The sequence below is a fragment of the Balaenoptera acutorostrata genome, chromosome 19, assembly GCF_949987535.1.
Source record: "Balaenoptera acutorostrata chromosome 19, mBalAcu1.1, whole genome shotgun sequence".
Taxonomy (NCBI): Eukaryota; Metazoa; Chordata; class Mammalia; order Artiodactyla; family Balaenopteridae; genus Balaenoptera; species Balaenoptera acutorostrata.
Window position 1 is genome coordinate 53,071,222 of NC_080082.1, and position 22,704 is coordinate 53,093,925.

General features: G+C 54.8%; 1 protein-coding gene across 2 annotated transcripts in view; it reads left to right on the plus strand.

Moving 5' to 3' along the window:
• PAK4 (p21 (RAC1) activated kinase 4) overlaps positions 1-22,704 on the plus strand; it is a 45,919-nt gene that overhangs the window by 5,245 nt on the left and 17,970 nt on the right. The window lies entirely within an intron of this gene.

Below are 22,704 nucleotides of genomic sequence, written 5' to 3' on the forward strand. Positions count from 1 at the left end.
GCCGGGCGGCCACAGATGCTGCCAGCAGGAAGCAGTCTCCTTCCAAGTCACAGCCAGGGAAATGGGACCCTTCCCGGCCCAGCCACCCATCCGGGGCTGGGGCTTATTGTCTGCCAGCTGCCTTGGCCACAGGAACGCTGGTGGAGGGGGGCAGGGAGCGTCAGAAGGGGAGCTTTCCCAGGTCCCAGGAGAGCCAGCGACGGCAGATGTGTCAGAAGCCACCACTCACTGCAGCCTGTCTCACAGGGCCCTCTGGTCCTGCCCAGTGGCACCTTCCCTGCCAGGGCCACACATTCCGCTCACACGTCCCTCAGCCCGACCCCCTACTGGAAGAGCCAGAGCGTCCCCGGGCCTCACCTTCCTCACCTGTTAAATGGGCTATCGGGAGGATTGGAGGCGACCGTGCTGTCGAGTGCTTAGCACATTACCTGGTACATAGTAAGCTCATGGTACGTGTTCCCCTCTGGGCTGCAGCCTCCTCTTCGCCTGCTCCCAGCCCCTCGTGATTCTGTGCTAGCCGCCAGCTCCCTGAGTGCCAGGCGCCAGATGTGTGCTTTATGAGCATCCCGCCGTGGCTCGGCCCGGAGCCCTGAGGAGGAGGTGCTATTAACCTCATTTCTCTTTTCCTGCATTTTAATTTTAAGAAGGCCCATTTTTGCCCTGTCTGCATGTATTACCTATTTGCAGTTGAGAAACCACGCACAGCGCAGAAGGGTATACAGCGATAAAGTCTCTTTCCCACCCCAGTGGTCGGGCCCCTTCCCAGAGACAGCATTGTTCCCGGTTTCTTTTCTTTCTTGGGTGTTTGTTCCTGCACATGTTCTCCCCCGCTTTTGTTCTTGCTCACATGGAGCCGACTTCCCATGTTTGTATTCTGTCCTGCCCCTTGCATTTTTCACTCTTAAGTTCTGCGTCAGGATGTAGAGGGCTTCCTCGTGCTTTCTGTGGCTGTGTGAGGTTCCATGGCATGGTGTCCCCCCCCACGCGTGTGAGCTGTGGGCACACCTCTGGAGGTGCTCGGGGGTCTGAGATGTGTGCCCCGGTAGCTCTGCTGGCAGTGTCCCGGTCTGCCTGAGAGCGTGCTCCCGTTGGCACCCCCCTCCCAGGGTCTGGTGGCGCCAGGGTCTCCTCGCGTTCTCACCATGTGGATGGGTGTTACCTGATGCTTTGACCTCTGCCAGTCAGGCAGGTGCCAAGTGGTCCTTATTGTGGTTCTGATTTTTAAAAAATTATTCTTGTTATTTATTTTATTTTAATTTTGGCCGTACCACACGGCATGTGGGATCTCAGTTCCCCGACCATGGCCCCTGCAGTGGAAGCGCAGGGTCTTAATCACTGGACCACCAGGGAAGTCCCCTGATTTTAATATGAGTAAAGGGGAGCATCTTTGTGTTTGTTGAAAGCCATCTGGACTTCCTTTCCTGTCTATTTGTGATATTTTTGCTTCCCCTAAAAAGAGGAAACTGAGGCATAGGCTGGAAACCCCACAGCGAGTGAGTGGCAGATTCGGGACTCAAATCCAGGCCTGCCTGGCTCCAATCTGGAGCTCTTAACCTGTCGGATGCAGTGGAGATGGAGGGCATAGACTCTGGAGCCAACTTTGCCACTCTTAGCTGTGTGATCCCAGGCAAGTCAGTTCACCTCTCTGTGCTTCCGCGTCCTCATCTATAAAATGGGGATGATAATGATACCTCCTTTATAGGGTTGTTTTGAGGATATAAATGCATACTCATCAGACAAAATGCATAGTAAGTGTTCAAAGATGGATAGCTGCTAGTATTAGTACTCATAGTATTACTCTATATTATTAGTATTAGCAGGCACTGTTTTGTGTGTTTTGAGTGAACGAACTTATCACATCCTCCTAGCAACCGGAAGATGTAGATGTTCTTGTTTTTTTGGTGGTTGTTGTTTTTTGTTAGCGGCATGTGGGATCTTAGTTCCCGGGCCCCCTGCAGTGGAAGCCCAGAGTCTTACCCACTGGACCACCAGGGAAGTCCTATATGTAGATGTTCTTATTATCCCTCTTTTAAGGGGAGGAAATGGAGAAGCTGGGAGACCAGCCTGGTGTCAGAGCCAGCAGGGCTGGGGTTTTGCCCCGGGCTCCCTCTGCCACCCGCTAACTGAGCGGAGGGATTAGAAGGCTCCTCCCTTCCCAGCCGGCTGCAGCGGAGCTCTGGAGGGCACACCTTGCCAGGTGGGGACGCCGGGAAGGGGCCCCACATAGAGAGCCTCCCTCCTGGGCCCTCTGCTCCCGCCCCGGCGCCCCAGCCCGGCCCTGGAAACTCCTGATAAAGCGGCATTGTGTGGCAGTTTCGGCTTGCTTCCCCTGGCGGCTTTCGGCCACTCCCACACATGGGGAAGCCGCCTGGGCCTCCTCCCCCTCCCCCGCCCCTCCTGCCAGCCCTCCACGCGAGTGCTGGGAATGGGGAGGAAGTAGGGCATTGCGGGAGGGCTGGGCTCCTACCGTCCCCCAGGTGAGGACAACCCCGCAAGTCCTGTGCGCATGCACGCGTGCTCTTTCTCTCGCTTTCTTTCTCCCTAGGGACCCCGCCTCTGCTGCCTACAGCCACCTCCCCAGCTCCCTTCTCCCTCCCTCCAAATCTGGCCCCAGATTATTTGTGCATTTATGTACCTTGATAATTCCACCTCTTTAAACCTTCCACAGTAGTGAAGGGTAACATGCCTATAGAAAAGTGCATCAGTGCCCATGTCAGTTTAACAGGTAATTATAAGGTGAGCAGCATTTCACCACACCTGGGCAAAGACTGCGAACACAGCACCCCAGGAGCCTCCCACGCCCTCTTGACCACAACCCCAGTAGAGGCCACCTCCCTGACCTTGGGGGTCACCAGGCCCCCACTTTTCCAGAGGTTTTACCAGGTGTGCATCCTGAGTTATAGCCTGCCGCCTCGCCTGCCCGGGGACTCCACATATATGGACTCCTGCAGCACATCCTCGTGTGGGTCTGTCCTCCCTCATCCGTGGTCTGTGAGGCACAGCCATGTGGTTGTGGGTGTGGGTGGTTCGTTCGCCCTCGTTGCTGGGCAGCCTTCTAACCATAACTTACTTCTCCGCCCCTGCTGCGCGGGGGTGACCGTGCTCTTTGAACGCGTCTGCTGGGGCCTGTGTGCACGCACTTCTCCAGGGATCACGTCCGGGCTGCGGTGCTCAGCTCAGAGGGTCGCGTCTCACCCGCTTAGCAGAGCCCGCCGCGCAGCTGTCCAGAGCGGCTGTGACTGCGCGCCCGCCCGGCAGCGGCTCCTCCTCCCCTGCACTGGGTCTCTCAGACTTTGTAACCGACCTTGGAACATTTTATATTCTCTTCTCCTACAGAAGTGACATGTGTGCTTCTTACTGCCGAGATGAGTCCTCTTGTCCTTTTCTCCTCCCCGCGTTCCTCTCCATGCCAGCTCTTACCCATCCCACCTGTGGGAGTCAAGTGCTTACTCGTTGATAAGCCCTGTGCTGGGGCCCCGGGCTCCAGGACCCGGAGGTGAACACAGCAGGCTCCCTCGCTGGGCTCAGTCTGGCAGGCGACCCAGACCTTGACCAAAGAGTGACACGGAGACAGGTAAAGTAGACCAGACTCCCAAGCCCCATCTTCTCCCAGCACCCCTGCCTCGTTCACGGGCACCCCACCCGTCCTCTCGATGGGGCCGGGAATCTGGCGTCATCCTGGCTCCCCTTGTCCTCGTCCTCCACATCCACGACTTCGAGAAAGCCAGCTGTTCTGCCTTCAAATTAGAACCTGGCGCCTCCCACTCCTTGTTGTCACCGCCTGGTTCCAGCCACCCTCCCCTCCTGCCTGGACCGTGCTGGCAGCCTCCTCGCTCCCCCCTTGCCCCCACAGTCTGTCCCCCCGCCCAGCCAGGGGCTCCCTGCCCTGCTGGGCGCCCTCCCGTGGCTTCATCTCTTTTGGGAAACGCCTCCAAGGCCCCGCAAGATCCTGGCCCAGGTTCCCTGCTCGCCTTCACTCCTCTCCTGCCGCCCAATTCCTGGAACATTCCAGGCTGGTCCTGCCTCAGGCCCTCTGTTCATGCTTCTCCCTTGTGTTTGCAGCACCTCGCATCCCTGCATCCAGGCAGATCTCCCTGACTCCCGTCTACAGTAGCGCCGTCACTCTCTTTCCCCACCTTCCCCTGCTTGGTTCTCCGGGTCCACTCGGGTCCACTCGGCATCACTGCTGTTCCCTTATGACTGTGGGCATGTGGGTTAGTGTCCTCTCAGCCCGCCCCCTGCCCCGCCCCGAATAACTTAGCTTCATGGCCATGGGGGGGGATTCTTGCGTCCCTTGTTGTGTCTCAGGGCTTGACTTGTAGTAGTCGCTCAATAAACACTGGTGGGCCGAATGAATGAACAAGCCGTAATAAGCGGAGAGTGTCACTGCCAGAGTGTGTCAGAGTGTGTGATGTGGGGGGGGGGGTGCTTCCCCCACCCGCCCGCCCCGCCCCCAACGTGAGAATTACAGGGCAGGCTTTCCTAAGGAGGAATTGCTGCATGAAGGATGAACTCAGGGAGGAGGAGGGTGAACAGCAGGGAGCTGCCTGTGCAGAGGTCCCAGGCGGGAGAGCGCAGGGCGCCTTCCAGGAGTCAAAGGAAGACTGGCGTTCTCCCACTGCTCTGGATTCCAATCTTGACAGCCACGCGGGCCTCTTCATGTCTCAGTTTCTTCCTCTAGAACTGAGGCTCCTCTGGGTGTCCTAGGGCATGTGTAAAGTTCTGCTCCTAACATACTTATCCTAGTGCCTGGCATAGAAATATGAAGGTGATTGGTTTATTACCTTTTTTTCCAACAAATACTCTGGAGTGCCTGGCCCTTTGTGGCCTCCAGGGACACTGTGGTAGATAAACAGACCCAGTTGCTACCCAGATGGAGCCTATCTCTTGGACTCTCAACCTTCTGGCCACACCCCCGACCTCCCAGCTCAGAGGCAGGAGAAGGCCTGAAAAGACCTTGGGCCTGGGGAGTCCTTATTCCTGAGGCTGATTAATAGGGAGAACTAACCGCGGGTTTGCACATGCCAGGCCCAGTGCCCGCACACAACTCCCATGCTGTTTCTACTCAGTCCTTCCTGGAAGGATTCGACCCGTTTCAGAGATGAGGGAGGTGAGGGTGGCACCAGTGGTGAGTGCTGGGTCCATCCTGCCGGCTGGTGCTAACCTGATGTGGTATCTCCTCGGGGTGTTGGAGCAGCTTTTCACATGCTCCTCAAACATCTGGAGCGCCCCTCCTATGAAGGGCCCATTCGGGTCACTTGCCTCTTTTTCCTCTAGCTGGCTGTACTATTTTTTTAACCACTAGACCGCCAGGGAATTCCCTGTCTGCATTTTTATTTAGAATTTCTGTTAGTTAAATTCTAGATTCTGGTCAAGAACATGTGTTTCCTAGATGGTACTCCTGCCTTCTCTCAGTCCATGGCCTGTCTTTTCACTTTTTTTTTTTAATATTTATTTATTCATTTGGCTGCATCAGGTCTTACTTGCAGCACACGGGCTCTTCATTGCAGCACTCAGGCTTCTCTCTAGTTGTGGCGCGTGGACTCTCTAGTTGCGGCCACGGGCTCAGTAGTTGTGGCGTGTGGGCTTAGTTGTCCTGCGGCGTGTGGGATCTTAGTTCCCTGACCAGGGATCGAACCCGCGTCCCCTGCATTGGAAGGCAGATTCTTAACCACTGGACCACCAGGGAAGTCCATTCACTTTTTTTATTGTGTCTTTTGATGAACAGAAGCCTTTAAGTTTAATGCAGTCAGTTATCACCCATTTCCTTTATAGTTTTATAGTTCTACTTTTCACATTTAGTCTTCCTTTGTGCTGGAATTGGAGTGTGTATGTGTGTGTGTGTGTGTGTGTGTGTGTGGTGTGAGATAGGCACCCAGTTTCACATTTTCCATCTGGATCCCCAGTCATCCATGTACCATTTATTACAAACCAGCATATCTCCCCTGCCACCTGTGTCATAAATTCTCTCTCTGTATAAGTGGGCCTGTTTCTGGGTACTTTCTTCCTTTCTCATGCTTGGTTTGCCTATTCCTGTGTCAGTACCCCACTGTCCTAATTTCTGTAGTTGATAGTAAGTCTCGATGGTGTGGAGAGCAAGCCCTTCCACACGTCCTTCTTCCCGAGTGTCTCGGCCATTTGACTTTTCATAATTCCATTTAGATATGAGACAAGCATCTTGCCACACACACAGACGTGACATTGAGTCTCCCAGTCCATGAACGTGGTCTGTCTCTCCATTTATTTATGTCTTCTCTGATGTCTTTCAGCAAAGTATCACACTCTTCCAGCCTGGGCCTTGCCCACCGCTCGCTGGATTTATTCCAAGGCACTTTGTAATGTGGCAGGGGGGAGCCTGCGGCCTCCTCTCCCACGAGGCGCCTTGTTCACTGGGCTTGGCTTTGCTGGGTGAGGCTCTCACAGCAGAGACAGGAGCCCCCCTCCCCCATTCCCTGCTTTCTCCCTGGCACCGCCCCTGGGCCCTGGCAGAGGGCAGGCAGGGTGCCAGAGAGGAGGTTGTAATTTTCCTGAATGATTTCAAGGGCTAATTAAAGGTTTTCCTTGACTAATCAGCTTATGGTTTAATTATCGGGAAACAGGCTCAGGGATGCAGGAAGCAGCACTGCTGGGGTCTCCTTACAGCGTGGCGGGAAGGAGCCAGGGCCCAGCCCTTACCCCGTGGCCATGGCAGGATCTGGGGATACCCCGGCACCCCCAGGAGGCCAGCCGCGGTTCTCCATCCCTGGGAGAGAACGGCGTGGAGGGCAGCAGATGCCGGTGAGGTCAGAGTAGGTCCCCGCCCTGCTTAAAATCCTTCTATGCTTCCCACTGCTGGGGTGGTGGGGGACCCAGTCCCGCCTCTGGTCAGCAAGGCCCTGTCCCCCTCCCTTGCTGGCTGCACTTCAGCCTCTCTGGCCTTTTTTTAGTGCTCTCACCTCATTTATTCTTTGGGTCCTGGCCTAAAGGTCACCACCTCTGGGAAGCCTTCTCAGGCCACTCCTGCCCCCAGAGCAGGTGATAAACTCTGCCAGCCACAGGCTGGCTGTCAGCGTCACTCCCTCCACCACTGATAAGTGCTTCGCGCCTGGGCTGCGCCCTGTGGTCCAGCATTGGGTTTGCGGAGGACCCAAGAGGAGAAGGGGTTCAGGATGGGTGCTCTGAGGAGAGGGCTGGGCGCGGGCTTCAGGCCCGGAGGACTGAGTGATTGCTGAGGCCTTCCTGGGGGAGGTGGTTGGCAATCTGGCCAGTGACCTGACCAAGGAAGGGCTCTTGGGAGTTTGTGAAGGGGGAGGGGACCTGGAGATGGCCGTGCCAGGCCTGGCTTCATTCCTTGCATTCTTCAGCAGGCCCCAGACTCCCGGTGGCTAAGGTGGGGGAGGGTGGGCAGGCAGAGAGGGGGGCCTCCTGGGCGCTCACCCTGCCCCGCCCTTTCCCTTTCAGCCCCTCAGGCCTACACCCCCATCAGTCTGGCTCACTTTACACCACCCCTCGAGGACGCAGGCCTGGGACTGTGTCCAGGCCCCCCACCCCTGATCCCGTGCTCACCCCTGGCCACACGTTAGGGTTACCTGGTGCAGGCATCCATGCGGGGGTCCAGGGTCAGACCATTTGAATCTGAATCTCTGGCTGTGGGGCCTGAGCATTGGGTTTTGTGAGGTTTTTTCAAAGCTCCCTGGGTGACTCTAGGGCAATTCTGAACTGAGATGAGAGCCACTGGCTTACAGAATGATAGAAAACATGTATTAGCTTTTACGACGTTTGGGCACTTTCCTGGGTTTCTGACATGGCGTGATTAAGTCGTGTCACCTCCATAAGCACACTATAGGAAGATATGATTATTATTCCCATGTTACTGACAAGGGAGCTGAGGCCCAAAGAAGGCGTCCGTGCCTGGCGGTGCAGCCTCTGTCGCTGTCCTGTCTTCCCATCCCTGGGCCCTCCAGGCCCCTGTCTGAGTAGCTCTCTCCTGTCCCCGCCCCGCTCCTGTCTTTCGCTACCTGTGTCTCTGCCTCCTCTCTCTCCCTCTTTCCCTCAATTTCTGCTTCCCTCCTCCCCTGAAGAGGCTTCCTTAGCTTCCCTGTTTAGAGCCAGGATCCTGCTGAAGCCACAGAGGGGAGATGGTTTCTACAGGCCCAGGACAAGGACGGGAAGGATGCTGACGTCACCGCACTCCAGCCTCCCTTGCTGCTCCTGGCACCCGGCGTGGGAGAGGGTGGGAGGCAGGGCACCCATCCCGCTGATGGTCAGGGGCAGGGGGTACTGGGGCTGGCTCTGCAGCCTTGCGGGGAGGACCATCCAGGGGGTGGAGCCTAACAAATCCCGTGGGCCCCAGATCTGGTGTTGTCATCTGTTGCTGGTGACCATTTCAGGCTCCCGGGGGGTGGCTCACGGTTCAATTTCAGGAAAGGTTTGTGCTAAAATGTGAATATTGCATTGCAGGAGCCGTTATTGTTTGATGGGAACGAGGGGGACCAAGAGTCCAGTGCCCCTGTGTGTCCCCAGTCACCAAGGGCTCCCTGGCCTTCTCTCCCCGACCCCATCCCGGCAAGGGCTGGGCATCCAGCTCCCCCGCCGGCCTCACCGCCTCCAGCAGAGCTTCCCCTGTGACCTGAGGCCAGGCCCTGAGCCCTGGGCATCTCTGCACTGGTTCCCATTTGGAGCAGGAGGAGAAGGATTCTTGTTGCCTCCCAGCGTAGCTGCGAGAATTAAGTGAGTCAGCGTGTGTGTAACGCTCAGCACAGGGCTGTCATCATTATGTCATTCTGGTTACTGGTGCCGTGATTACTGTTACAGTTATTAGAGGCAGGATATGTGTTTGGATTTAGTAATTAAGGTTCACGGGGTGAGTGATCCATAATTCTTCACTGTTATGACTAGGTCACATTTCCTTTTGCAAAACATTTAAAACCTTTGTATAATTGAAGTGTCCACACACGCTCTGAAGAATGGTCTGATGCCCTCCCCACTTCCCCGTCCCCGTCCCCAGCTTCAGCAGTTATCAGTCACCACCAGCTTTTTCATCTGTACCCCATCCCCACCTCCCTGATTCTTTTGAAGCAATTCTCAAACATCATAGACTTCAGCCATAAATATCTCAGATTTTTTTGCCTATGAGAGATAAGGAATCTTTAAAACACACACACACACACACACACACACACACACACACACACACACACACACACACACACACACACACAATACCATTGTCACAGGAGAAGAAGAACCAATACTTCCTTAATACCCTCACATTTCCCCAGTTGTCTTATCATCCTTTTTCAATGTGTTTGTTTGACTTGGCATCCAGGCAAGGTCTGCCTTGCGTTTGGTTGATAGGCCCCTTAAGTCTTCTGTAGTCTATAGGGTTTCCCCTGTCGGCTCTTTCCTGTGCTTGCTTATTGGGTCCTTGATCCATCAAAAACCCTGGTCCTCTGTCCTCTGGAAGTTTCCACACTCTGGATCTCACTGATGCATCCTTGTGGTGTCATTTCACATGTTCCTTTGTCCCCTGTACTTCCTGTATATTGGGCCTTAGGCCTAGAGGCGCTATTGGATTCAGGTTCCCTTATTTCATAGGTGGTGCTCTGTAGGAACATCAAGCCAACATTTGTGTCTGAGTGACTATTTTAAAATAAATTAAGTTTTGGTTTTTTTTTTTTTTAAGTGAGTGGATTGAAAAAAAAATGCTTAAGTCACTCCTAGTAAGGCTGGTACCCAGCTGCAGCAGAGCAGAGCAGGAGGAACCCAAAGGCCTGACTTTCAGAACAACCGGGGCCTGGGACCAAAGGGCTGTGTGTGAGCCCCTGGCTTCCAGTGAACCATCGTCATAAGTGCACAGCTTTGGGCTCCTGCTTTGCTGGGACCAGAGGCCCCCAGCTGAGAGCCATCCCTGACCCCGAGCCGCACCCCCATTCTTCAGCCTGGCCTGGTGGTTAAGCTTTAGGGACTCCTGCCCCAGCTCTGCCCTTGGCCAGCAGGGCCACCCTGGGAAGCTTTCCCATCCCCCACCTGCTTCCTCCTCTGTAACATGATGCTGGTAGGGGGACCATACCTCCCTTGGAGGGCTGTGGTCAAGAGGCCTGGGCTCCAGGAGCTGCTGTTCTTCTGCATTTAGTGTAGACTCTCTTTGACCTCAGCCGGGCCACTCTCCCCTTCCACCCTCCCTCCCTTCCTGCCACGCCAGCCTCCTTGGCTGGCCTCCTCGGGCATTCTGGAATGTGCCAGGCAGGCTTCAGTCCTCGGGCCTTTGCAGTTGTGGTTCCTTCCACCGTGAAAGCTCTTCCCTAGATCCGCACGTGGCTCCCTCACTTCCCCTGCTCTTGCTCAAATGCCGCCCCCTCAGACACCCCTTCCCCCACCATCCCCTCTCCCACTTGTTACGTACATTTTGTTTACTTTTGTGTTGTCTTAACTCCCTCACTCACTAGGATGTCATCTCTGGGAAGGAGGGACTAGCTTACTCACTGCTGTATCCCCAGTGCTTAAAACAATGCCTGGCACATACTGAGTGCATAATAAAGAATTGTTGAGTACAGACCGAATAAGAGCCTGAACTTGGTTAAGTGAGTGGACTCTGGCCTGGGTCAGACCTGCCATGGAATCCTGGCTCTGATACATGCTGTGTGACCTTGGGCCAGCACCTCCCCTCTCTGAGCCTCACTTTCCTCCTCTGCAACATGGAGGCATTCACAGCACCCTGCTCACTGCCTTGTCTTGCACTAGTGTGGTGCGCGCACGTGAGGCTCTGTAGCTGGCCTCGCTGGTGTCCTGTGTCTCCAGCGCAGGGCACAGGTGAGCCAGCTAGGGCTGTCCCCACCCTGGGGACTCTACCAAATCTTAACTAACTCCTTCCACTCTGGGTGACCGGCTGTGGCACCCCAGGGTAGGGACGCCGTGGATAGATACGTCCCCGTGGCCAGAAAGGCTCCACGGGGAGTGTGATCCGTGCAGGACACCAGAGTGCTGGGCACGTGGAGAGACCTGGGTGTTGGGGCTGAGGCGGAGTCTGGCTGCTTCCAGGCCTTTGTCTCCTTTGCAGGAAACAGGCCAAGAGCTGCAAGGGGCCAAGGAGGGCTACTGCTCTGATCGCGGCAGCAGTTACAGCCTTGGGAGTGTGTGTGTGTGTGCGTGTGTGTGTGTGTGTGTGTGAGAGAGAGAGAGAGAGAGAGAGAAAGAGAGAGAGATGGACAGAGAGAGAGCAAAAGAGACTGTCTGTGGACACCTGCAGGTATGGAGGAAGCTTCCAGCTGTCGGAATTGCTACCCCTGGTGTTTCCTGCACCAGAGTGTAAAATATGACACATGCACAGAAAACTGCGTAAGACCTCCCTGTTCAGTCTAGTGAATAATTATAAAGCACACGCCTTTCTAACGACCACCCAGATCAAGAAGACAAGCGTTGCCAGCACCCTAGAAGCCCCCTCCTTCGTGTGCTCTTTCCAGGTTTATCAAATAAATTCAGCCCTGTTTTCTTCCTTTTAATTGTTGCCTGTTCGTTTGTGAATCATGAAAGATTACAGTTGCCCTCAAGAGATCAGAGAATCACCTGCGGGACTCCCTTGGGCCTGTTGCCCAACTCAGAGAGAAAAACGCTTGCCAGGGTTCAAGTCCCCTGGGTCCCCTCCCGCAGGTACTCGCTGTGCTTCCTTGTTGCTTCCATAAACAGTATCCCGTATTGTTCTACAGGTTTTAAAACTATGTAAATGGTTCCAGACCGCCAGCACTCAGCTGCGGCTTGCTCTCAATAGGGTGGATAAGTGAAGTCACATGCCAGTGGGAATGCTCCCCAGCATGGGTCAGATGGAAGCCCCTCCCCATAGCCAGATGAAAGCAGCCCTGCCCCGGTGGAGCTGCAGGAGGGCGCTCTGGGGCTCCTCTCGGCTTGCCACCCCCTGCTCCAGCTGGGTGTGACACCACTGCCTCAAATGAAGGTGGGTACTCCCTGTCCATAGAGGGTACTGCCAGCTTCCCAGGTTGGCAACTGGGATTCAGCTATAGGCCCTTGACCTGTAAGGGGCCTTCCCTGACACCTGTTAAGGTGTGAAGGGGGTTCTGGTACCATCCCAGGTCTGTCAGTTCCGCGGAGGGGCCTTCCCTGGAGAAGGGTGAGACCCCCCCCCCACGTGGGAATGGATTGGGGGCTGGGTGCAGGGAGGGTCTCTTCTCTTCCCCTGCCTCCTCTGCCCCTCTGCTTCCCCTGTTAGCCAGTCTCATCCAGCCTTTCATGGAGAAGCCCTGTGGGGTGGAGATAACTATCAAAGGCTCTGGATCTGAAGGCCTGGGTTTGCTACCCAGCTCCGCCACCTACTAGCTGGGTGACCTTGGGCTCGTGGCTCCCCTCCAGCCCCCCCTCGGCCTCATTTTCCCCATTTGTAAAATGAGATTGTTATAAAGGTTATTTTATCCATGTAAAGCACTCAAAAGAGAGCTAGCACATAGAAACCTCTTAACAAGTGTTAGCTGAGAGTATTATTGTCATTATTGTCCCTCACTCTTTCACTGTGTGCCTCCTCTGAGTCCAGCCCTGTGCTGGCTGATGCCTGGGACAGGATGGTGACCTGTCTGTCCGAGGCCCTGCCCTCATGTCCAGTGATGGGAGAAAGACACAGCACTAAGCAGTGACAGCCCAGAGTGACCCTGAGGAAAGCACAGGCCTGAGTGTCATGGCTTTGGTGGAGGAAGCCCCGAGAACTTGAAGCAAGCCCTGGCTCCACCCTAGGAAATCAGGGAAGGCTTCCTGGAGGAGGAGACATCTGAGCTGAGAGCTGTAAGAGGAGTAGGAGTTAGGGTGTGGAAAGCTGTGCATTCCAAGGAGAATGAATAGCATCTTCTAAGGTGGGAAAGGGTCTGGCATTTTCAATAAATTATTAATATTTTTAATTAAGCTTTTCATTATGAGATCATTGTAGATTAACTTGGAGGTGTAAGAAATAACACAGAGAGAGACCCTGTGCCCTTTACCCAGTTCCCCCAATAGTAACATCTTGCAAAATTATGGTTAGTACAAGACCACAACCAGGATATTGACACAGATACAGTCAAGATATAGAACATTCCATCACAAGGATCCCCCCTGATGCCTTTTTATAGCCACATCCCCTCCCTGGCCTGTCCCTAACTCCTGGCAACCACTCATCTATCTGTTCCCCATTTTTATAATTCTGTCATTTCAGCGTTATGTAAACGGGATCATACTGTACGTCACCTTCTGGTGTTGGCTTTTTTTCTCTCAGCATAGTTCTCTGGAGATGCATCCAGGTTGTTGCCTGTGTCAATAGTTCATTCCTTTTTCTTGCTCAGCAGTGGATGTGTCATAGTTTGTTGAGCCATTCACCCACTGAGGGACATCTGGGTTGTTCCCAGTTTGGGGCTATTAGAAATAAGGCTGCCATAAACAGTCTCATACAGGTTTTTGTGTGAATGTAAATTTTCGTTTTTCTGGGGCAAATACCCATAAGTGCAACTGCTGGAAAGTAAGGTAGATGCAAAACTGCCAAACTGTTTTCCAGAATGACTGTTCCATTCTACATTCCCACCAGCAGTGTACGAGTGATCAGTTTTTCTGTGTCCTCACCAGCATTTGGTGTTATCACTATTTTTTATTTTGGCTGTTCTAATAGGCATGTAATGATAACTCATTGTGGCTTTAATTTGCATTTCTCTAATGGCTAATGATGTTGAACATCCTTTCATGAGCTTATCTGCCATCTGTGTATCCTCTTTGGTGAAATGTGTCATGTCTCCTGCCCATTTTCTAATTGGATTGTTTGTTTTTTTTTACTGTTGAGTATCGAGAGTTCTTTATCACTTCTAGATATTAATCGCTTGTCAGATATGTGGCTTGCAAATATTTTCTCCCAATCTGTGGCTTTTTATCCTCTTCACATGGACTTTTGCAGAGCAGAAGTTTTTAATTTTGATGAGGTCTACTTTATTAATTTTTCCTTTTATGGGTCATGCTTTTGGTGTCAAGTCTAAGAACTCTGTGCTTAGCCCTAGATCCTGAAGATTTGCTTGTTTTCTAAAAGTTTTATAGTTTTACATTTTATTTTTAAGCCTGTGATCCATTATGAATTAAGGTTTGTGCGAGTGTGAGGTTTAGGTGAAGGTTCATTTTTTTAGCATATGGATGTCTGATCGTTCCTGTACCATTTGTTGAAAATGCTCTTTCCTCCATTGAATTGCTTATGCTTCTTTGTCAAAAATAAGTTACCACAGTGAGATACCACTTCACACCTACCAGGATGGCTATTATCAAAAGAAAAAACGAAAATAACCTGTATTGGTGAGGATGCAGAGAAATTGGATCCCTTATGGATTGCTGGTGGGGATGTAAAATGGTGCGGCTGCTGTGGGAAACAGTTTGGTGGTTTCTCAAAAGGTTAAATATAGAACTACCATATGACCCAGCAATTTGACTGCTAGGTACATATCCAAAAGAACTGAAAGCAGAGACTTGAACAGATATTTGTATACTTTAATGTTCATAGATGCATTGTTAACCATACCTAAAAAGTGGAAACGATCCAAGTGTCTGTCAACAGATGAATGGATAAACAAAATTTGTTGCATACACACAATGGAATATTATTTAGCCATAAAAAGGAATGGAGTTTTAATTTATGCTACAATGTGGGTGGACCTTGGAAACATGCTTAGTGAAATAAGCCAGACATAGGAGAGATATTGTGAGATTCCACTTACGTATTCCACCTAGCATAGGCAGATTCCTAGAGAAAGAAAGTAGAATAGAGGTTACCAGAGGCTGGGGGGAAGGAGGGAGTGGGGAGCTATTGTTTAATGGGTACAGGGTCTTTGTTGGGGATAATGAAAAAGTTTGAGGCATAGGCCTTGAAGGTGGTTACACAACATTGTGAATGTATTTAATGCCACTGAAGTGTACACTTTACAAATGGTTAAAAGATAAATATTATGTATATTTTACCACAGTGAAAAAAATCAATGTTTTAAAAACCAGTTGGGTGTATTTGTAAGGGTCTGTCTCTGGGTTCTCTATTCCGTTCACCGGGCTCTGTGTTTATCCCCACTGTCTTGATTACTGTGTTTATCCCCACTGTCTTGATTACTGTGCCTGTACAGCTGGTCTTAAACTATCGGGGAAACTACTGGGGAAAGTGAGTCTTCCCATTTTATTCACCTTTTTCACAATTGAGTTCTTCTAGGGCCTGGGCCTGGCATTTTTGGAGACCCTCTTGCGCTCCCTTGCGTGGAAGATGGCACCAGGGCTTACCTACTTTCAAAGTCACCCTTGGCACCTGCCTTGCCTTCAGCCCCCATGTCTGACTCATCAACAAGCGTTGCTTTTTTGGGGGCAGACGTAGCTCTGGTCTGTGCCCCTCTGTCCGTGTCCAGCCATCCTGGCTGCTTTCATTAGTCTCCTGGAACACTGCTTCCGTCTCGTCACTTGTCCGCACACCCGCTCAGGCCCCCTTGATCCCATCCTCCACAGACATGGCAGCCAGAGTTACATCTCCCAAATGCCAGCCGGTCCTCAGCGCCTGCCTCTGCTCCCCCGCCTCCCCCGTGGCCTGGCTCCTGCCCTGCTCCAGCCTGGCTCCCCCACACTCTCAGCCCTCCAGCCACCCGTCTCCGCTGGGATTTCACACTTCATCAGGCGGTGCTGGACTGCAGGCCCCAGCGGGCAGGGACCATGCTGCACCATCACGCCAGCCGGGACTGGACTTGGTGGACGCACGTTGGATTTCTATTGACAAACTCCATGAATGTGGGAAGGAGCCCATGGTTGGGGGGGGTGGTGGGGAGATGAGGCTGGAGACGTCGGGATAGCTGGGGTGAGTTCACAGAGGTCTCCCTGACCCTTGCAGAAAAATAGGAAAAGGCTTTTTTTTTTTTTTTTTGGCCATGCCACATGGCATGTGCGATCTTAGCTCCCCGACCAGGGATCAGACCCCCTGCATTGGAAGCACGGACCCAGAAAGTTCCAAAATCAAACTTTTTTTTTTTTTTTGGCCATGCCATGCGACGTGCAGGAAGCAAAGGCTTTGAAGAGACGCTTAGCAGAAAAGGAATTGTGGTGCTTTTATAAATATGAAAGGATGCACAATTACTAAGTAGAAAAACGCAAATGAAAACTAGGCTGAGAGGGGCCAGATTTCACCTGTCTGACTGGGGAAGATGGGAGAGTTTGACAACACCCTGGGCGTGAGGCCGAGGGAGGGGCCGAGAACGGGCAACTTGGCAGTGCTGAGCTTTGCCCGGCAATCCCACTTGTAGGCATTTGGCCCACAGACATGCTGGCACACCTGTGAAATGACATCTGCACACGGTTATCAGTGCTGCACCCTTTGTGAGAGCAAATGCCTGGAAACCACTGACCTGGCCCCATGGGGACTGGCTCAAGACATCGTGGCCCTTCCACACAGCTGCTAAAGCAACAAGGCTGTGCTTTGCAGAGATGGAAGCATGGAAAGATCACTAGACATATATATTTTTTTTATTTTAAATTATTAGCCTACCTAAGGCAAAAATGTATAGTATGAGTAGTTACTTTAAAGGGAAGACCTACGTAACCCCCGCCTCCAGTTGAAGACACAGATGGTGCTAGCCCCCCAGAAGCCCGTCCCAAGCCCTCTCGCCCCCCCGGAGGCAGCTTCTCCCCTGATTTTTGAGGCAGTCGCTGCCTTGCTTTTCTCTTTGGTTTTGCTACCTCTGTATGCATCCCTAAAGAGCATATTTCATTTTGTCTGGTTTTAAACTATTTCTGAACAAAGTCCTAGGATGTATCGGTTTTTGTTTTGCTTCTTCTGTTTAATATTGTTTTTGATATCCATCCACACGTAGCTGTGGGTCATTCATTCTCACTGTCGTGTACTGTTCCATGGGGCTAGTAGATCACAGTTCATCGTCCATCTCCTGTAGACGAGCATTTGTGTTGTGTCCGGTCCCTCGCCGATTCAGATTGTGCTGTGTGAACCTTCTCACGTGTGTGCCTGGGAGCAGACGTGGGAGAGCACTTGCCAGGTCCCCAGTGTGTCTTCACCTCGACTGGATACTGCCAAACTCCTCCTCGTGCCAGCGGCGCAGAGGAGCCAAGGAATGCTGTTGGCAAAAGCAAGGTGCAGAATCGTATGTGTGGTGTGCTGCCATTTATGGCTTTTTAAAAAGTGTGTAAGCATCTCTGTGCGCGCGCGTGTGCACACACACATGTGCATAAGCTCTCTCAGAAAGAAAACAAAGAAACTCTAGTAGAGGTGGCTCCAGGGCTGAGCTGGGGTGGGGCAGGGCAGGAGGGCATCGTCCTGTCACTGTTTACCCTTTGGTGCCATTGGCTTTCGAACTATGTTCCATATTATAAAGGGACAGAGACTGAGACGGAGAGAAGGAAAGGAAAGGGAGGGGATAGATGAAGCCTAAGTGTGGCAGAATGTTAATAGTTGAGAATCCGAACGATGGATTTTATGGGGGTTCATTGGTTTAGTCTCTAGCTTGGGGTGTGTTTATAAAGTTTGATAATGAAGATCTGTTCCGGTGTGAGCGGCTCTTGAACCGACCTCTCCTTGCCCCTGAGGCCTGTCCCCAGGAGGACCCCTTGTTTCCAGTGAGACTTCCTCCTGGAGGAGGGGTGCTCCCTCCTTCCTCCCCCCCTCCCCTGTCCCTTCCCTTGGGACCTAGTTTCCCTGGCTGGTCAGAACTGCCCAGTCCTGACCGCCTTCCTCACCAGAGCCCAAACCAGCCGGTCCGGTTTGGGGAGCCCGCCCCATTTGGCTCCTCTCTGGGTGGTTGCCTGACAGGTGCTCCACCCTGACGGGGGAGGGGGTGGCCTGGGATCTGGGGCATGGGGGGGGGGCGGGAGGGGCCAGACCTGCCCTGCCGTGGCCCCAGGCCTGGCTGGAAGCCCCTGGCTTAGTGAGCAGGTGGTAGACAGAAGGGGGTAGACGGGATTTCCAGGCGCTTGGAGCCAGTGAGTCGTCCTGGTCCCCGTGAGGAAGCCCTGGAGGAGTCGGCATGGGCAGCAGCCGTGGTAGGTGCCGGAGCAGCGGAGTGGGAGGGACCCAGGCACCTCTCTCCACCTGCCGCCCGGGCCACCTGCTCACTCACTGTTCTCCCTGGGCTCCCCGTGAGCGGAGTACCTGCCCAGGGCCCAGGGCCCTGCTTGAATCCGGTCATTGCCGCCGCTCACACGACCACCCGCCCCCCACCCAAGTCAGGGAGCAGTCCTACTCTTCCGTCCGCCCCCAGGGCAGGGAGTTTTGTCTGGTTTGTTCACTGCTGAATTGCCAGGGCCTCCGACAGGCTTGCCTGGTATGTGCCAGGAGTGGGGCAAATGTGTGAACCAATGGGGGAGACAAACAGGTCAGGGACGGTGACAGCCTGAGGGTCGGCGCGGGGATAGAGCCCGGGGTGTCAGGGAAGGCTTCCTGCAGGAGGGGCCGCAGTAAAGGGATGAACTGGGCAGCCCCGGCCCCTGCCCCCCACAGGGGAGACAGAAAGAAACAGATTTCGTGCCAGGAGCTGTGCCCCGGGCCAAGGAAGGCTTCTCAGAGAAAGTGAGATCTGAAGGGGGGAGAAGGTGTGAGGCAGAGGCGGGGCGGGGCCCGCACAACCCCCTCTAGATTCCCTTTCTCTGAGCGTCCTTTTCTCCTGTTCTGCCATAGGGGTTCTGGGCCCCCTAGCCTCCTGCTCGGAGCGGCTGGTCTAGGACACAGGCGCTGGGACAGACGGCCCACTTGGGCAGGTCACTCAGCCTCTCCAGGCTACAGTTTCCTCTGTTGTAAAATGGGCCTGATAAAGTACCTGCCCATTTAGGGCAGTGGTGAGCTAGAATGACTTAATGTGTGTCGATGCTGAGAGCAGGACCTGGCCCAGAGGAAGTTCTCTGGCAAGTTGGGCCACTTATTTTCAGAAGGGTTAGTTACATCCTGGCAAGACAGCCAGCATAGCGACACGGGAGTCCCAGCCGTCCCCACCCTTCCCTCTCCGCATTCCCGCCATCCAGCCCCGCTCTCACGCCTAGGTATGGCCGGGGCATGGGGCTGGCGGCTGTTCACCGCTGTTCACCGTGCTCTCCCCTGGTGAGGCCGCAAGTCTCGGGTTCATCCTGATGGGTGAGTGGGGCGGAGCAGGAGGGGCCCCCTTCGTTGCACCCTCTGGGGCTCTTGCTGGCATTGCAGCCTGGGTGTGCAGGGAGAGGGGGACACAGCGAGCCCCGGATCTCCAGCCACCCTGCCCGTCACAGGGGCCACTCATCCCCCGTCGCTGTGTCCTGCACCACAGCCCCAGCCAGTGTTTCACACCTGGCTGCCCCGCCAGCCACTCTCGGGCACTCAGCCCCAAGCTGAGCCACTGCTTCCCTGGCCCCTGGCACCTGGCCTGGCGTAGGGAGTGAGATGGGGGTGTGCGTGTGTGGTGGGAGACTGACCCTGCCGAAGCAGGGGCTGTGGTTGGGTCCCCTGCTCCTGTGTCCCTGCCCAGCCCCTCCCTCCGCTGGGACAGTTGTGGGCCCCGTGGCCCAGGCTTTCCAGGCTCAGCCCCGCCTCCCTCCGTCCCTCCCTCCACCCTCCCCCTCCCCCTCCCCCTCCCATGGGCTTGAGCCACAGCCAAGCTCAACTCCTGCCAGGGCAGGGCCGCGTCACCAGCCACTGCCAGGGAGGCCGGGGCGCAGGGCCCAGCCAGCTCTCTTCCGTGGGCCAGGGGAACCCCTTGATCCCAGCTCCCTGGTCTTTCAGCTGGAAGCATCTGTCTGCTGGCCTGCCCCACTGCAGGTGGCCCAGGACAGAGGGAAGAGGATGGTGGAGGTGAGCTGGCCCAGGCCTTGGGGAGGAGTGGAGGAGGGGGAGGGCTGCCTGGATTGCGGGAGGGCAGCCCGGACACGCGGCCACCTGAGCCAGCGTAAGCACGTGAGCCAGGGGCCACACCTTTCTTGGGGCCGGGGGCGGGGTGGCCGTGTGTGTGTCCGTGTTGGCGGTGGCAGGTGTCTATCTGCTGGGGCTTAGCCCACACCTCGGCGCAGGTCCCTCCGAGCATCTCTGTGGGAGCGCATTCCTGGGGTCTGGTCTGCATGGAGGTGTTTCCAAGGGGCTGTGCCTCCCTGGGCCACTGGTGACCCTGGAGTTGGCTGTGGGCATGCCTGGGTCTGTGTGCGGATCTCATGGTTTAACTCTGTCTCAGGAGGGTTCCTAGGTGTGTGGAGGGTCTTGGGGTCTGCCTTCCTAGTGAGTCCAGCCATAACGGAGCATTTGTGGGATTATGTGTATGCAAGCATGTGGCTGTGTTTCTAGGTGGTGGCTAAAGTCCGTATCGTTGTGTCATTTGGTTCCCCCAGGATCCTTGTATGTGTCTCTGGGTCTCTCTGGAGTCCCTCCATCTCTGGGGTGTACGGGTCTTTACATTGTGGAGGGGCTCCCAGGTCCTTGACTTCTTGGGGTCCCAGCCATGGGTCCCCAGTGTTGCGGCCCTTCCGTTCTGAGAACTTCCTCTGAGCCAGACCCCTCTTAAGACTGCTTTCCCCACCTTCTCCCATTGCCACCTCACAGTTGCCTCCGGCCCACTTGCTGGGGCCTGTGTTCCTGAGGCGGGAGCTGAGGCTCGGGGTGGGATGTTCCTTTCTGCGCCCAGGCCCCTGTACAGCCGCCAGCAGGGTGCCCGGGTAGTGTGGGGCAAGCGGCTGCTCCGTCTACAGGCTGCGTGGGGACTTTTCCATGCGACCAGTGTGTGTGTTCTTGTGTGTCTGTGGTTGTGTGGCTGGACGTCTGTGTTGCATGTCTTTGTCAGTCTCTGCGGACAGCTGTGCACTGTGGAGCGACTTCATTTGCTTCTGTGTCTCGGGCGCGCGCGCGCGTGTGTGTGTGTGTGTGTGTGTGTGTGTGTGTGTGTGTGTGGAGGGGAAGGACTTAGGTTGGAGGGGCCTGGGAGGCCACTGGAGCCTCTCTTCTGCCTGTTGCCCCCTCCCTCCTTCCTGCCCCACCTCAGGGGAGGAATGAATGAAGTCTAATCTGATTTCCCCAGTCCCTGGGGGCTCGCCCACACTCTCAGGTTTGTTGTGGCATCCATCTCCACCCTGGGCACCTCCGGGGGGTGAGGGACACCAGCAGTGCCCTTTGTGTCTGTGCCCTATTGAGCCTGGCCAGGCGGGGAGGGGGGCACCCGAGCCTGGGGCTGCCACAGGAGCCGCCTGGCCTCCCTGGGGGCTTAGAGCACCTCGGGGTAAAGGAAACACCACCTCTGCATTCAGCCACACTCTCTGAGCTGTGCCTCACCCTGTGCTGGGCAGGGCTGGGGATACAGGGTGGCTGAGAGGGCCCCAGGCCCCGTCCTTTGGGAGGGCAGGGGTCATCAGAGCATAACGGGGACCCATTATGCTCCCCCATCCCAGCCCTGGAGAAGCAAAGTCTTAAACAGAGATAGTCAGACTGGCACATTTGCTCTGGGAGACCGTGCTCAGCATCCTCTGTCCTTTATTTGTTCCTTCCTTTATTCATTCAGCAGCAACAACAACAGCAGTGCCAGTAATAATAACAGCAGCTAGCCTGTAGTAGTGAGGACCCACTTGGCGGCAGGCACTGTTCTAAGCGGTTTGCATGGGTCATCTTGTTCGATCGTCCAAACACTCCCAGGAGATAGGGACCATCGTTACCCCCAGTTTGCAGATGAGGACACGGAGGCCCAGAGTCACCTGCTCACGGGCACACAGCCTGGCAGTGGTGGAGCGGGCACGAGCCTGGGCCGTCTGCTCTTACTCATCCGCTGCCTTCTGAGTCCTTGTCCGGCACACTCAGTGCAGAGGCCTGTTGAGGGGAGGATGGCACTTATGTGGCCAGAGCACGGAGAGCGGGCCGCTCCTCACTTCCCACGTGGCCGACTCCAGGCCCTGCTCCCCAAGGCTGGGGTGGCCCTCGATCTGTGTCTTTTTATGGGATCTCACCCATCATGGGGAACGCGGATCTCTGGCGGCACACCCCCTGTATGATGTTCTTCCTGATTCTGGCCAAAATGCACCACCCCTTCCTCCCATTCCCAGCCTAGGCCGTGTGGCGGGGAGGGCCTGGGGAAGTGGGCTCATAGCCGGCGCTCCTTGTGTTTGGAACACACCCCAGGTCATTCACGAAATAGCCGGATTCAGTCTCTAAAGAGGCTCAGTTCCTTCACAGGCATCGAGGTCAGACTTCCATGCAGTGTGGACAGGCCTTGGGGACTCCTGGCTGCCCTCTGCCCCCACCACCCTTCCCTGCTCCTCCTCAGGGTCCAGCCTCGTCACTTTGGCAATGGCGTCACTCATTCGTTGCACAGATATTTTCCAGGTCCCTGCTGTGTGCCAGGCCCTGCTCTAGCTGCCAGGGGTACGACAAGAATGAGACAGAAAAAGGCCCCTGTTCCTGGGGAGCCCATACTCTGCTGGGGGGAGGGGAAGGAGGGGGGACCAACAGTCAACAGGTATATAATGCCAGATGATAATAAATGCCACGGAGAAGTATAAAGCAGGGGTGCAAATTTTGTCGGGGGGTCAGGGAAGGCCTCTCAGGGGAGGTTTTCTTTGCACTGAGACCTGAAGATCAAGAAAAGGGAGCCATGCAGCTCTGGGCAGAGGAAACAATGGGTGCAAAGGCCCTGAGGCGTTAACAAGCTTGATGTGTCCAGGACTGAAAAGGAGGAGGCCAGCGTGGCTGGAGTGAAGTGCAGGGAGGAGATGAGGGCCCTTGGTGGCCGGGCCCAACTGGGCAGGGCCTTG